Source organism: Ceratotherium simum, chromosome 4 (assembly GCF_057802395.1).
Source record: "Ceratotherium simum simum isolate JZ-2026a chromosome 4, ASM5780239v1, whole genome shotgun sequence".
Lineage (NCBI taxonomy): Eukaryota > Metazoa > Chordata > Mammalia > Perissodactyla > Rhinocerotidae > Ceratotherium > Ceratotherium simum.
This window is the reverse complement of record NC_141903.1, coordinates 79,163,461-79,177,789: the sequence shown is the minus strand read 5'-3', so window position 1 is coordinate 79,177,789 and position 14,329 is coordinate 79,163,461. Positions and strand designations below refer to the sequence as shown.

The 14,329-nt window shown below is 36.6% G+C and overlaps 1 protein-coding gene across 4 annotated transcripts in view; it reads right to left on the bottom strand.

The window, feature by feature from the left end:
• The window catches only part of MEF2C (myocyte enhancer factor 2C), a 146,990-nt gene extending 134,332 nt beyond the window's left edge, over positions 1 to 12,658 (bottom strand). For 2 of the 4 annotated variants that reach the window (XM_087430067.1, XM_087430068.1), the window contains exon 1: positions 12,402 to 12,654. The gene's annotated coding sequence lies outside the window, so the exon portion shown is untranslated. Of the gene's footprint in view, positions 1 to 12,401 lie in introns of all 4 variants that reach the window. The other 2 variants (XM_087430071.1, XM_087430070.1) reach the window with 2 other exon arrangements.
• Positions 12,659 to 14,329: the final 1,671 nt, after the last annotated feature.

Genomic DNA, 14,329 nt, shown 5'->3' with positions numbered 1-14,329 from the left:
CTTTGTAAATTAGAGCTGTTTTGTCCTCTCTTAGCACTAAATATTGACTGAGGCTTTGGATTATTTCTTCAAATTATGGCAAATATAATAAGCATTAGGGTAGAAAAAGACGCCAAACCACTCTACCACAGTCTGGTACAAGCATGCTAAACTTCTAAAAACACTTTCAGGTTCAAGTCAAATTTTAAATATCTGGGTTAAGTTTTGAATTATGTGGGTATTACGTTGCCAAGTGCTAGAGATGCCACAATTCAAATGTTCTGCAAATGTGACTATTGTAAATGCTGCTTGTACTCGATACTGCTACGATATTTTATTTTATGCTGATCAACCACAGTATTGTTTAAACAGTTGCTCAATGGCACTAGAGAGGTCCATACATAAAAACAAATGTGCTTCTATAAATCATATCAGGAAGTTCTCTTGGATTCTCTGATTACAATGAAAATTTATTCTATACAGTATACAATGCAAATTTTAAACTGGAGACGAAGTTGTTTAATAGATTAGGAGTCTGACTGAAGCAGCTGCAGTCAAAAAAAAAATCTGGTGATTAACAGCCATTTTCCAGTAATCATAACCCTGGAAAGGGCTACTAAGCAGGGGGAGGGGGTTGCAGATGGGAATAATTCTCTAAGCCCATGTGCCTTACAGGGCTCCATCATCTTCATGCAGACTTATTATTATTATTATTATTATTTTTAAATTAAAGCTTTTAGAGGCATCCTTGATTGCAGTGTTGGGAGCTGTCCATGCTGTTTTACCATAGGGAAGTCCACTCTGCAAGTATTCCTTGCACTGAACACTCTTTAGCCAGGCATTAAAACCGGGCTAGAAAAGAAAGCTGAAATGCAAGGTGCACACTGGAGGCGTATTATTCAAGAACACGAGGATAATTTGAAGCGGTTGTAACTCCACAGGCTGTCTACACTGGGCTGGCCTCATCGACATTACCTGTCATCCAAAATATGAATTTCTTTGAGAAATTAAGTGAATATAAAAGCTGAACAAAAAAGTAGTAAATAGGCTCTGAGACCAGAAATATTCCCATTTTCATCCACATCCTACCTAAATCTATTTGCATTCTCAAAAGGTGTAATCCTCAGGTAAAATTCTGCATTTTCTGTACTATTTTATATTTCTTCTCATATGAAGACAAATACTGAAATTAAGATAAATTCATTTGTTCATCATCTCAAAGGTGATAAACTGTAATTAAAATGAACAATCCCTCAAATTTGGGAAAAAAAGGACGATAGGTGTAGCACTTACTCATTTTTTAACTACCCAAATAAAAAATACATTTTATCTTTATTAATAAATACAATTCATTAATTTCTTCAACAAATATCTATAGAATACTTATCACATGCAAGAGTGGTTGTGAAGGAATAGAAAGATACTCAAGTAAAACGACACTCATTCTTCATAAATTAACTCTATCTCCACAATCAAAATTGCATAACAAGGAAAATAAAGAATACTAATGTATCCTTCAAAAGTGGATAATACTGATGCTAAGGGAAAAAAAAAAAAACCTTTAGAATTCTTGGCGAGGCTGTTTTCACTATTAAAACCACCTAATAAGTCCATGTACATCAAATACTTCCTCCAAACTGAACTTTTATTAAAACTAAGCAATAATCTACCTGGAATTCAGAACTTTCAATAAATGACTTTTACAACACATAGACGAAATTATTTTGTTTCTTTAGTTCCATTTCTGGTTCTAAAAAAATATGATATTTATTTAATAACATCTGATCTGTGAAAGGTTTTGATTTTCTTGGAGAAAGAAGTATATTATACTTAGCGATCATTAACAGTGACCTAACATAGCATCAGAATTAGAGACTTGCTCTGAAAGCAACTCAATTTTAATGGTATGAAAGTATTATTGAAAAAAAGTTCATAATAATTATCCCACCAAGTATTTCTAAGTGATCATCAATGGCAGGAAGATAAAATCATTAAAATATACAGCAGTGCTATGATAATAATTTACTAATTGCTGATCACTTATATTGTGCTTTTATATATATTATCCTGTTTAATCTTTACAAACAACTCTAAGAGGTGGGTGGTATTTTTATCCCCATTTTACAGATGCTGAAACTGAGGCTTTCTAGTGGTTAAATAACTTGCCTAAAGCCATTAACCACTAAATGGGAGGCTGAATTTTGAGTCCAGTTTGGGGCTCAACCATTTTGCTCTTAACCATTACTCTCTATTGCTTATAGGCCTATTTGTCTATTATCACACATCTGTATGATTAAAGAAATATTAAGTATGGCAATGGGGTCTTCAAACTCTTTATGCTTGCAAATCAAGAGAACTGATTTTCTCTTTCTCTTGCATTCACCCTCATCCTCTCATGCTTTTTGCTTCTCACTCTCTCTGCTCCCCCTACCTATTCGCCCTCTACACACACACATTCATGCACACACAACACACACACACCTTGGAGTTTTGGCCCAACCACAGAAAATCATGAAAGCCATAATTTGGTTCAACTAGTCCAATAACTGTACCACCTCCTGAGACTTCACGATGCTGTGCAGTTTTGCCATGGATGTACCATCCACGGACTCTAAAGCTGTCGGCGGTTCCTCACAAAGACACATCCTGTAGCCTTCGCTGTTTCAAGATCAGTGTCTGGCGCTCTTTCATGACATGGCATTGGGCTGTGATGAACCACATCAATCTCTCAAGTGTAAGAAGATAAGTTAACACCTGAAACAATTCTATGATCTCATGTGTAGTCAAAACAAGTTAAAAGTGTACTTGCTTTCTCACAATACCAAATATTTTGAAGCAAGAAGGAAACTCAGGAGAGAATCCAAAGACAATAAAATTTGAGGGAAAAAAAGGGTGCAGTCAAGAATTCTTTGATTTTTGAAGCTATAAAATGAGAGAAGGGAAAAAAATCACATAGCACTCACTCTAACTCAAGATCCACAGCCCTAGAAGGGACTTTGTCCATTCACGTCAACCAAAGGGCCGCAGCGAAACAAGCAGTGGGACTGAGTATCTCACCCAGCCCTTTGCAAATCTATTATTGTCATCGTGGGAATTTCTTTTTGGTTTATGTAAGGAGAGAAAAACTCAAATGTGAAAAAAAAGAAAAATGTAGTCAAAATTATTTCCGTAACCTATAACCTATACAGACTCTAAGCGGTCTTTCGATATATACCAGAAACGAACAAATGGATAGACTTTTTTTTAATAGCCAGGTTTGTTAGCATTTTAGTTAAGAAAAAAATTCCTGATGGAATTAGGTTTGGATTTATATCTTTTTAACATATTAATATTAACTGTTACAGAAGAAGGGTGAAAAGATCTACTTTCTGGACCACAAAACCTTTACTTAAAGACCACCCAACAACTTAATGAGGCTCTTCAAATGTGAATGGAAATCAGGCACCTTAAAAAAGTACTTAGTAATTTATTGGTTAACAGTTTAAAATTTTTAAAATTCTTACCTAGATAATTACCTACTACAAGAACCTCCAAGAGATTCATGATTTAATCAGGTATAGTTTTATAATATTTAAATAGCAAGATAATCCATTTCCTATTTAAAAAAATTTTATTCAGTACACATACTAAACAACTCCAAACTTTACTATGCGTCTAAATAACAATATTTATTGAGTGGTGATGATTCAAATTATCCTACGGTTCGAGAAAATTCCAAGAAGATAAAGAAGTCTCGTACCATATTCCAAATAAAAACATAGTTTTAAAGGTTGAATCTGAATTTTTCAAAAGAATGTCTAATTTTGTAAGAATTAAACGTCAAAAAATTACTGACTCCTATGTATATTATATGCAAAAAAAGTTTAACATTTTTTCCCCCTTGCTAATGGGCCTTGAATGTGTGCTAGGTGTAGGGTCCTTGCTCCTAACATCTATGGCAAGAACAGGCCATCGTGATCACATTCTTATGAGCTCCCTTTTACATTTTAAGCTCTATGCTATATTAATTTCTTGACACTTTATTAGGAAACACTTGCATCCACAGAATAGTTGCTTGATGTTTAAACAGAATTAAAATTATCTTTCTTATCTATTTTAGTTTAAGGAGAAATAAAATTAAATTACATTTAACTGAGTCTGATTGGTAACTTTTATATAGGCAATTAATAATTAGTTTAGTGGGTTAATGACTAAACTAACATTTATATATTATTTGTATACTGTTAAATCAATAATTTAGTTTAAAAATAAAGCTGGAACAAACATGTATTATATACCACTTTCTACTTCAGGCTCCCACTTAATACACTTCAGCAAGAGAAGCCTAGTCTTAGAAAGGTGTGCTGGCAATAATTTGACTACATTTCACACAAATGAGAATTCTGTTACTGATTGAAAGGAGCCATGGCAGCTAGAAATTATTTTTTAATACGATTTTTAGAAAATCATACTGGTAACGGTTGAAAATATAACTGGTAATTAAAGACCGATTTTAACAATTTTTTACCTTATTTTACAAGGAGAAGTATGAGTTTTCACACTGCAGTTTCAAATGCAGAGAATATTAATGCAGGTATTTATAAGTGGATTTATTTTGCATGGTAATAAGCACATTCCTTACACTGTACCTTTCAAATGAAGAGCATAAACCAAGTCTGAAAACCAAAGCCCATATTTTCTCTCTTTGTACTCTGTATTTTGACCTAGTAATCATTAAAAGTGTGAGTGTTTATCAATAAAAATTATTGTAGTGACACATATTGTGGTGACACATTGCTATTTCCCGAGATAAGCACAAAAAACACTCAATGTCAATTTGCATCAAAAAATGACCTAACATATCTGGAATATAATGCAGAGGCTTCACTGAAAAAAAACCATTATATATTTTTCTCTGCAAAACAAAAAAAATATAGACATCTGATTGGGCCTGCGTGTGCTGGAAAAGGGGGTGGGGAGAGGTCTCATGTTCTATCTTACACCTATTGTTTTATGCATTCTAAACTGCTATACGGGAAGAAAAAGGAAGCATATTGAATCCACTTTGCAGTTAATGTCTTAGTGATTTAAGAGGCAGAATTTTCAAGCTAAAGAAGAGAAACATTATGCTTTTCCTTCCCCAAAGCAATTGCCCAGGAAGAAGGCCCTCTGCTCCTTAGCCTACGCAAGGGGAAAAAGGACATTACTTCGGGCTGAAATCACTCCGAGACAGAAGAGGGGAAGTTTATGATGTGGCACTGTGCACTGTATCTGGTCTGCAGCCAGGAAGTTTTCATTTTGCAGCTCTGCTGCCAGTACCTGCCCTGCATATTCAGAAATAAAAATACACTGAGCTCTACCTCAGAACTGTGGATGTTACAAAGAATTAAAAGAGTTTATTTTTCTTTCTTTATCCTGAGTGTAATTACTGTTTTTAAAAAGAAAGAGCTGAAACTATAGTAACTGGAGGTTTTTTTTTTCCTTTTGAGACTCCTCAAACTACCTTCCCACAAAGCCATTTAAGTTAAATGGTACATTTACAGACTCACCTGCATGAAGGATATAACTTAAAACATCTGCTTAGACATATATGTGCTGCTCAGATATGAAGAACATGGCAAAAAAATTTGAAAAATATAAGGCCATTATATTCTTAAAATGTGTGTTCTTCTGTATGTGTGTGTGTTCATTCATTAAAGAGATTTTTGACTGCAATTAGGTAGTCGGTCCTATAAAGGCTTCCTTGTGAGACCATGATTTCTAAAAATAAAATGCTCCAGTGAATATTTCTGCTAAATAATCACAACTTCAAAATTACTTTAAAGAAATCCCAATCCCTCATGTTACACTAAGCAATAATACCAGCTTTCCATAATAAGTCTTGGTTGGACACCTTATGCATGGTCAACAATTAATTGGAAGGTTAAAAAAAAGTCATGTTTACTCTATTAAGTAATAGACTAATTTCCTTGTCTATCCTCACTTATTTACATTAATGAATCTATTTTCTAACCTTGCAAATAAATAAGCATATCTAAGCCAAAACTGCCTCTCTTCGGGTTTCGGGGAAAGATGCATTCTCTTGCTATCATTTTAACTTGCTGAAAGAATCACAAACGTGAAAAAAAGAGACAGGCAGTTGTTAGCTGTTTTAAAAAACACTTCACATTCTATCAAAGGATCACACCCACCGCTTTTTAAATCCAATATGCTAGAGATCCATAGTATCTGAGAACAATTTATATGAATTCTTCATGTGCATCTTATCTTTGACAACAAGACACAAGAGGAAAACCAGACCACGCTCAGGACGCTATTTGGAAAACGCAGGTCCTCACCAGGGACTGCTTCAGAGATCAGTTTCTCCAGTCTCTAAAAACAAGTTTAAAGCACTTCATTTAAATCATTACTGGAAGATTTGCACTGTCATTCTACACGAATCGCAACCACTTGCCGGATGAACAACATCGCTCCATTCATTGCAAATTTACAGCATTAAGAATTAATAAAGTCTCTATAATGTCTGCATTATTAAAGAGTAATGATTCCTGCAGAAATCTGCCCGTAATAGGTTTACTGTTTTTATCGCTTTAATATCATCAATTTCCTTTATAATGTCCTCAAAAGATTCTCTTCATGTGTACTTTGAACTTTGTTTACACCAGCTATATTTTAAAAATAAACACAGAGATTTAACTTGGGCAATACAATGACAATGTACAACAAATGCACTATGGTGATGACAAATGAATGTTACTCATATTATCACCTGAACCCAAAACATGGATTTATATAACAGGTATCACATAATTTCCATACGTAATAGGAATATGACTTTTCTTTTTTGCAGTTAACGTTAAAATAATATCAAAGAAATGTGAGATAATACTATATCGGATAATATGATTTATAACCTTACTTTTTACAATGGTACTCTTTGTTACAGAATGTCCTTATTTTTCTTGCACAGATAAAAACAACTAACATAAGAACACTGATGCTATCTACTTATTCTTAAAAGAGAGAGGTAGGGAATGGGTGCGCTTAGCTCCATTTATTTCTTTATGCCTCAAAACATCTGTAAAATAGTTACTATTGAATTCTTGTTTTGAGCAAAATTAATTCTAGAGCACTTTCTGGAAGTTTAATAATATTAAAATTACAAAACTTTCATAGACTTTTTTCAGCATTCATTATGAGAAAGGTTGTCAATAAGAACTGCTTTTAAGAAAACCTGACAGTTTCTGTTGCTCACTAACCATAGCAGACCATTAGAAATTATTTTCTTTCTCATGCTGTTATTCACTTACATACTGCATATTTGCTTCAGTTCTCCAAGGGAAGAAATGTGGCTCTTGTGGGAAAGGTCCACCCCTTTCTACATGTTTGCTTCCTTGAACGAAAGGAACACACCCCCTTACATTCTTTGAAATGTGTCCAACAAGCACAGAATTGTAATAGTGCTGTATTATTGACCAAATTAGAAAATCTTAAATGAGAGTCAAATATTGTTAAAATGCTGTGTTTTGAATCAGGAGGACTAAATGACACACACGTGGGCAATAGAAATGAACAACGTTCAGTCTGGTGTCTACGTTTGGATGTTCAGAACACTTGTGTTAGTGGAAGAAATTTGTGACTGTTTTTGTGCACGTGTGTTGTGTGACAACTCAGGGAGAGGCCCCTAAATGTTACAGGTTTTTGAGCGCATCCTTTGAATTTAAGACCCATTTGAGGATGCCTCCTCCCTTTCATAAATATTTTCAGAAAAAAACGTTCAGAAACTAAAGTCTGCATCTTCATAAGGGCGATCAGAAAGCTGTTTGAAATCGCAGAAGGGCAAGAATACCGAGTCTACGCTCATCATCCCAGTAACAGAAAGCTCACACCAAAGTTGGTATCCACTAACCTCTACCTCATTAAGACAAGCTGCTGGTCTTGGGAAGTTATGTTCTAATAAGTCTTCCCTTTATCATGTAGAATAATATACTCCAAAGGCAAGTTTTGTTGTTGTTATTTTCTAATAAAATGATATACTCCATATTTATGGGAATCTGTGCACTTATCTTTTATTTTTTTCTAAACCCTCTTTTTCTTTCTTCCACTTTTACATAGAAATTTGCAAGTGTAAAGACATAGAGTAGGCAAATTTTTATACCTCTTTTAAGATATTTTAGCGTTTAAATGAAATGGTTAGTCCCTTTGCAATTTGTTCATCGGGCATTCCCGGATGAGCTCAGCTATATAATTTCCAGGCCTACAAAATGGAAGCTCTGCTACTCTGCCTATGTTTTTCACTTGGAATAAAAGTGAATACAAGCAGTGAATATATAAACTAGAACTGAAGGTAGCAAACTTATTAAAACTTCATAAGATATTGTTATGGTCAAAGCAAACCTGCAAGTGTGTGCCACAAATACACTCAGATGAAACATCTCATTCACTAGGATTTCCTATCTTACTATAATAACGCACAGAAAATTAAACACATAAATATTAATTTTATGTATCACAGAAGATGTAGGCAATGAAAATGCAATGTTTACATTTATGAGTGACTCATTAGTGTTTTATTGTGTGAAACACTAGGAGGCATCAGTTGGGTAAAAAAGGACTTCAATTTTTAAAGGAGCAAGAAATTACTGCAGAGTTGGATGTGTAAGAAGTTGGAGTTTTCAAAATGTTATTATGTAAACCAAAACTTTATTCTCTGAGATAAACTCTCAAAACATCATATTTTGTTGTAAAGAATGATCTTTATATAACATGCATGAAATATATATAATTTGACCAATAAACACCTGTCAAGATATTTTTCAAATGTATGAATTCATAACTACGTAATTACACATTTTTATGAAGAATATATTTGGTAACAGAACAACATAATGGCTATCGACTACCATGCATTTTCTGCTCAGTTACTCGATACCACGCATGTATGTTTTATTTCTGGCAAATTCTGTTTTGTGCTCTCTACAACGCCTCTGAAAATGTCTATTGCAATTAAGCCTTATAATAACTGCTTCACCGAAGCAGCCAGAACTTGATGTCTGTTCATAAAGAAGTGATGGAACTTAAAATTTAAGCAACGAAGACAAATATAAAAAGGACATGTTTTCTCTCATTTCACTATTGGAAGCCTGTCATTTGAAAACTGAGTTTTCCACTGTTTGAATGGCTCTGCATCATGAGGAAGCAACAGGGTTGTGGTATACTTATCTACAGTCATTTGAAATTGGAGTGTCTTGCCATTCCTCAACAATCAGCTTTTATCTTTGACCTATCAAAATAACATGTGAACTGCGTAATCCGCCTTTTGTAAGGTGCACAGACTCTCTTGTCGCTCCCGGTTTTGTGAATCGCCTCTGTAATCTGGTCTGATTTCCTAAAGATGACAGATCTCGGTGAACAGTCAGGCTTTGCAGAGTACAGGGCAGTCCATGAGCCCATGAGATTAAGGTACAGTGCTGAGGCCGGGGATCTTAATCACCTCCCCTTCCACACACAGCACATGGACTGAACCTCAGTGATTAAATCTTTTCTTTGTGTCCAGGCAATCACTATCTCCATAAAATGAATATATGCATTTTTATAAGTTTTGGATATTAATTTGTGTGGTGTTTTCTCAGAGGATGTGCTTTTGAGAAAAAGTAGAACTTTATTAATAATCTCTTTAAAGTCCACTCTGTGACCTTTAATTGAATATGAAATTTTCCCATGTTTTGAATCATGTCCCTGAAGCCAAGGTTCTCTGTTTAATAACTATTTTTTTGTTGTTTTGTAGAACAAGAGTTGCTGCACGGATATTTCCCCATTTTTGTCACTTTCTGAGATTTCATAGACTCAAAATATACCACACGTAGTGTTGGGAAATAAAACCACAAAATATACTACAATAAACAGAAGAAAGTTTTGAAATATCACGTTATCATATGCCAAGGAGTTATGTAGCTCGGTTTTTTTATAAAAGAAATTTAAATACAAGAAATCATTTGTTAGAAAGATATGGCTGTAGTGGTATGTAATTTATTGATTCGGTCAAGTGAGGGCCAAGGAAGAAATTCATAGAAATCTGAAAAATATAAAACATTATGCTTTTTCAGGACTCAATTTTGAATCATTAGATAGCCCTTTGCCCTACTGGAATGAACTATTTCCCCCAAATTTTGAAAATTGAATATATTTACAAAGAAGAAAAGAGGCAAGGTGCAGTCAAGTCCTTGTTCCTTAAATTTCATGTATTTAATGTTAACGTGTTTCTATTCTGAAAAGTTAATATATGTGATTGCATTCTTTTCAAGTATGAACAGCTCAGGAAAGGGGGAAAATTGGCTTTTTATTTTAAAGTGCTCATTAAACCTAAGAAACAAATAATACTCAATAAAAGTTACATTTCTAATACTGTCTTTCACTATAGTCCACATACATACACAACAGTTAGACTATAAATAGCATAACTAATGAATGAAGTAAAACACTGTCTTTAGTAAGAAGTCTGGAAAATATGCCACAAAATACTCCAAAGCTGTGTGAATTACATTAGTAAAAAACAGTAGATTTTTATAAAGTTTTGTAAAACATGAAGTAAAGATAACTGCCAACTATTGTCTCCTTAACTTGACTGAGGGACTATATTTCAAACAAATACTGAGTTTAAAGTGTGTTTTGACAAAAACTTTTAGAATTGAGTTAGTCTAATGTATAGCCAAACGTACTTTCCTACAAATAGAATGGGCTATTTCATTTTAGAGATTTTTGTCCTCTTGAGATAGGATACGAGAGAGGTACATCTCATCTTACCTGTCAAGTTCTGAACCTACTTGCTTTAGAACTACTTCCTTTAACTCAATAAATAATTTCAGGCATACACTGGAAGACAATAATATGGTTTATTAACTGCATTATATTTAACCGAAACTGATGGAGAAACAAAAATGCTGCTTGTGCCATATTAGTACATACTGAATGTTTTCAAAGACTAGCCAAAACTGACATTATTTTAAAAATTAAATAAAATGTTTTATTTTCAAATTGGAGATTGTTAACCTATTTAAAGCCAAAATTAGTATGCAATACGGAGGTTAAATGGAGTTCACAGGTGGTCACACTTCCATGTCCCACCAAGTCTCTAGGGATTGGAGTTATTATACTCCACATAAACATCTTTACTCTGCAACCACAATTCCATTGCAAGGTGCCAGTGAAAAAGAGGCTGGTCACTCTTTTTTGACTGGTATATTGAGGTGGCTGGAGTTCCCTTTACAGCACTTAGAAAATATATGCAGTCGCTAACCATTTCACAAGACAGTTACTATTAGAGTTAGTATCAGATTCACAATAGTAAAACCCACTTTGTGTCAAAGCAATTCTCCACCGAGGACTGGGTAAAGAACTGGCGGAGAGCCTGATTCTACTTATTATCCTGTCAGCATTTACATACAAAGGTATTTTACACAAAAGACATACATTCCTAAAATGTGAAGATAAAGAGCTTTTCCCACAAAATGATAACTACTGGACCTAGAATAGTCAGAAATGTTTCAGATATAAAATTTCCTTTAAGAATCAATAGCGATATTCTGGGAAGGAGATAACATCAGTATTAAATTAAAATACTTGCGTAATATTTAATAATACAATAAACAATGTGCCGTGCCTCTATATACTTCCTTTGTGCCAAACTTTACCACTGAGTTTGGTAACTTTCATCCAAAGCCCAAACAGAAGGCAATTTAAGTTGACATAACCTTGTTTGTTTTTAAACAGCTATATATTTTACTTGACCTGAACAGCAATGCATATACTAAAATCCCAATGCAAATTGTGAAATGTATAGACTACCATGGCCAAGGTATTACTTTTTGTCCACACCAATTAAAAAGCCCTCTATCAAGCCACCACTTTGGAAAGGGAAGGAGATGCACAAAGGTACACTCTGACAGACAGCCATGCTTCAGCTCAAACTAATCCCAAGAATTAGTGGCTCAGAAGCATAGCCCAAAGCAAATCAGAGTCTTTGGGGGAACTCATAGGAGCATCTTTCCACAGTGAGCTAACGGCTAAATCTTAAGGCACGTACTTCAAGGTCACACAACATTCTGTGAAATATTAAAATTCACCAGGCTCCACACACCTCACCATATCAAACATGCTAACGACGTGAACTAACTTCATGAAACTTTAAACACACTGATGTGACAAGAACGAGTCAGGAGTGATTTCAATAACTGATGGCAAATGGATAAGACTATCTAAAAAGTTACTTTTAGCAACAGACAAGGAAATCGTGGAATCTAACGAAAAGAATGCACAACAAACCTCAACTTCAGCCTTCAAAAAGGCACAGGGAGAGACCCAGTGCCGTGGAATATATTGATGCAGACTACAGAGACAATACCCAGGCTATTTCTATTTCCTCGAGAAATGTCAGAGGTACTTACATGAAGGAAGACCCGATCAGATTAGTCCTTGGGATATTTTCCTTTCTTAAGAGAGAGAAAGAGAAAAAAATAATAATCTTTACTTCGTCCAGCCTTGAAGTGCTTCTCCACCTGATTCAAACATGCAGTCACGGCGACCCACACGGAACCTTCAAAGTCAATCCAATAGCAGCCCGAAGATGTCTGGGTGTACGCGTGTGCTCAAGTGTCTGTGACTGCGAGCACAGCGAGCAGAGAGCTGGAGACGATGTGTGTGCGCGCGCGCGCGCGCGCGAGGGGGGCGCGCGCGGGGGAGGCGCGCGCGGGGCCGCGCATTCGCGCGCGCCGAGGCCGCTCGGAGGAGGAGGAGGAGGAGGAGGAGGAAGAGGAGGAGGAGGAAGAGGAGGAGGAAGAGGAGGAGGAGAAAGTGGCTCTCAGCGGCCGACCGGATTAAAAGTAACCAGACTCGTCCAGAAAACTGCGTCCAGGAAGGAAGTGACAGAAGACGAATGGGAAAAGGAGAGCCGCTCACAGCCTTTGAAACATCGCGTAAAAAAGGCGGGGGGCGGGGGGAGTGATGGAAGGGTACTGGGAGGGGAGGCGGGGGTGGCAGGGAAAACGGAGCACACGGGCTTGGGGTTCTAAGCACGTCCGATGAAGTGCCTCTTGCCTTCTTTTTTCCTTAATTTTATTTTGTCTTTGCCTCTGCCTCGCGCTGCCTCTTCCTCTCCGTCTCTCTCTCCCTCACAATCCCAAACCGTTGACTCTCTCCTCGCGAGCTGGAGAAATCATCAGTTTCACTCTTGCAAAAGAGGGGCGGGACCAGACCTCGGAGCATTTTAATAAAACAAACATACAGCAGTTCCCTCCTCACCCCTCCAGTCTCAACTAGATTGATAAATTACTCCACTACACTACTTTAATTATGTATATGGTATGCAGAATAAATCACTGAACATCAGTACCTCAATCAAGGACTTTTAAATGATAATTGCATCTTGGTGAATCAATCTTTCCATTCCTGACATTTTGCTAATTTTAGTTTTACGGTGGGGTAATGGCACATGCCATACGCAAACCTAATGACAATTCTTTACTGCACGAAATGAAGACAACACGGCGAGCGGCGGCTCCCTGCTCTCTCCCGGCGCCGCCGCCGAGGACGCTCGGAGAACCGAGTCTCCGGCTGCCGCGCGCTCGATCCCCCGGGGACGCTGCGAGCCAGCCAGCAGGAAAGTCCTTCTAAAGCCGGGATCTTTCCTCTGACCAATAGGAGCGCGAACCTAATAATTGCTCCTGTGACTTTTACCCCGTTTGGAGACGCGTTAACCACTTCATTCTTCCACTGGTCGGAGCGCTCCTCTGTTACTCACGCGTAAAAGCCACCGTCCAGGGTGTCTGCAGCACTCGATTCCAGCGCGCTTTTCCTGCACGCCCAGAATTCGGCTCTGAGAGGCTTGAGGGCTAGAAAGCGAGCCGAAACGCTTCTCAAGTGTTAGTACGTAATGTACAAAATAATAAAACAATTACCAGTATTTGAAATCTCGACTTCATCGCGGGGCCATGAACTTTCTAATCAGTTGGAAATATTGAACGAGGAGGCAGCCTCCTCGGAGATATTCCCCCTCCACCCTCCCACTCTCTCTCTTCCACACTTTACTGGATTTTATCCAGGGCATTAACAAGTAAACCAAACCAACTTCCCAAATGCATTAGGCTTCCCTATCCGATAGGTGATGACTTCACTTATCCTGAAGAGTTTCAGCTGCACAGGAAGCAGAAATAGAGACTGATAAGGAAGATACTTATGTTAAGGTTAAGCACAGTAAACACTTTTCCTTAGCACAAAAATAGGTTAATATTCAAATTTAGGAAAGGCTATTAGAGATTGGGCACCTCCCCTCCCTAGCCAATTACACCACGCCCGGTAAAGCCCAAGATAAAATATA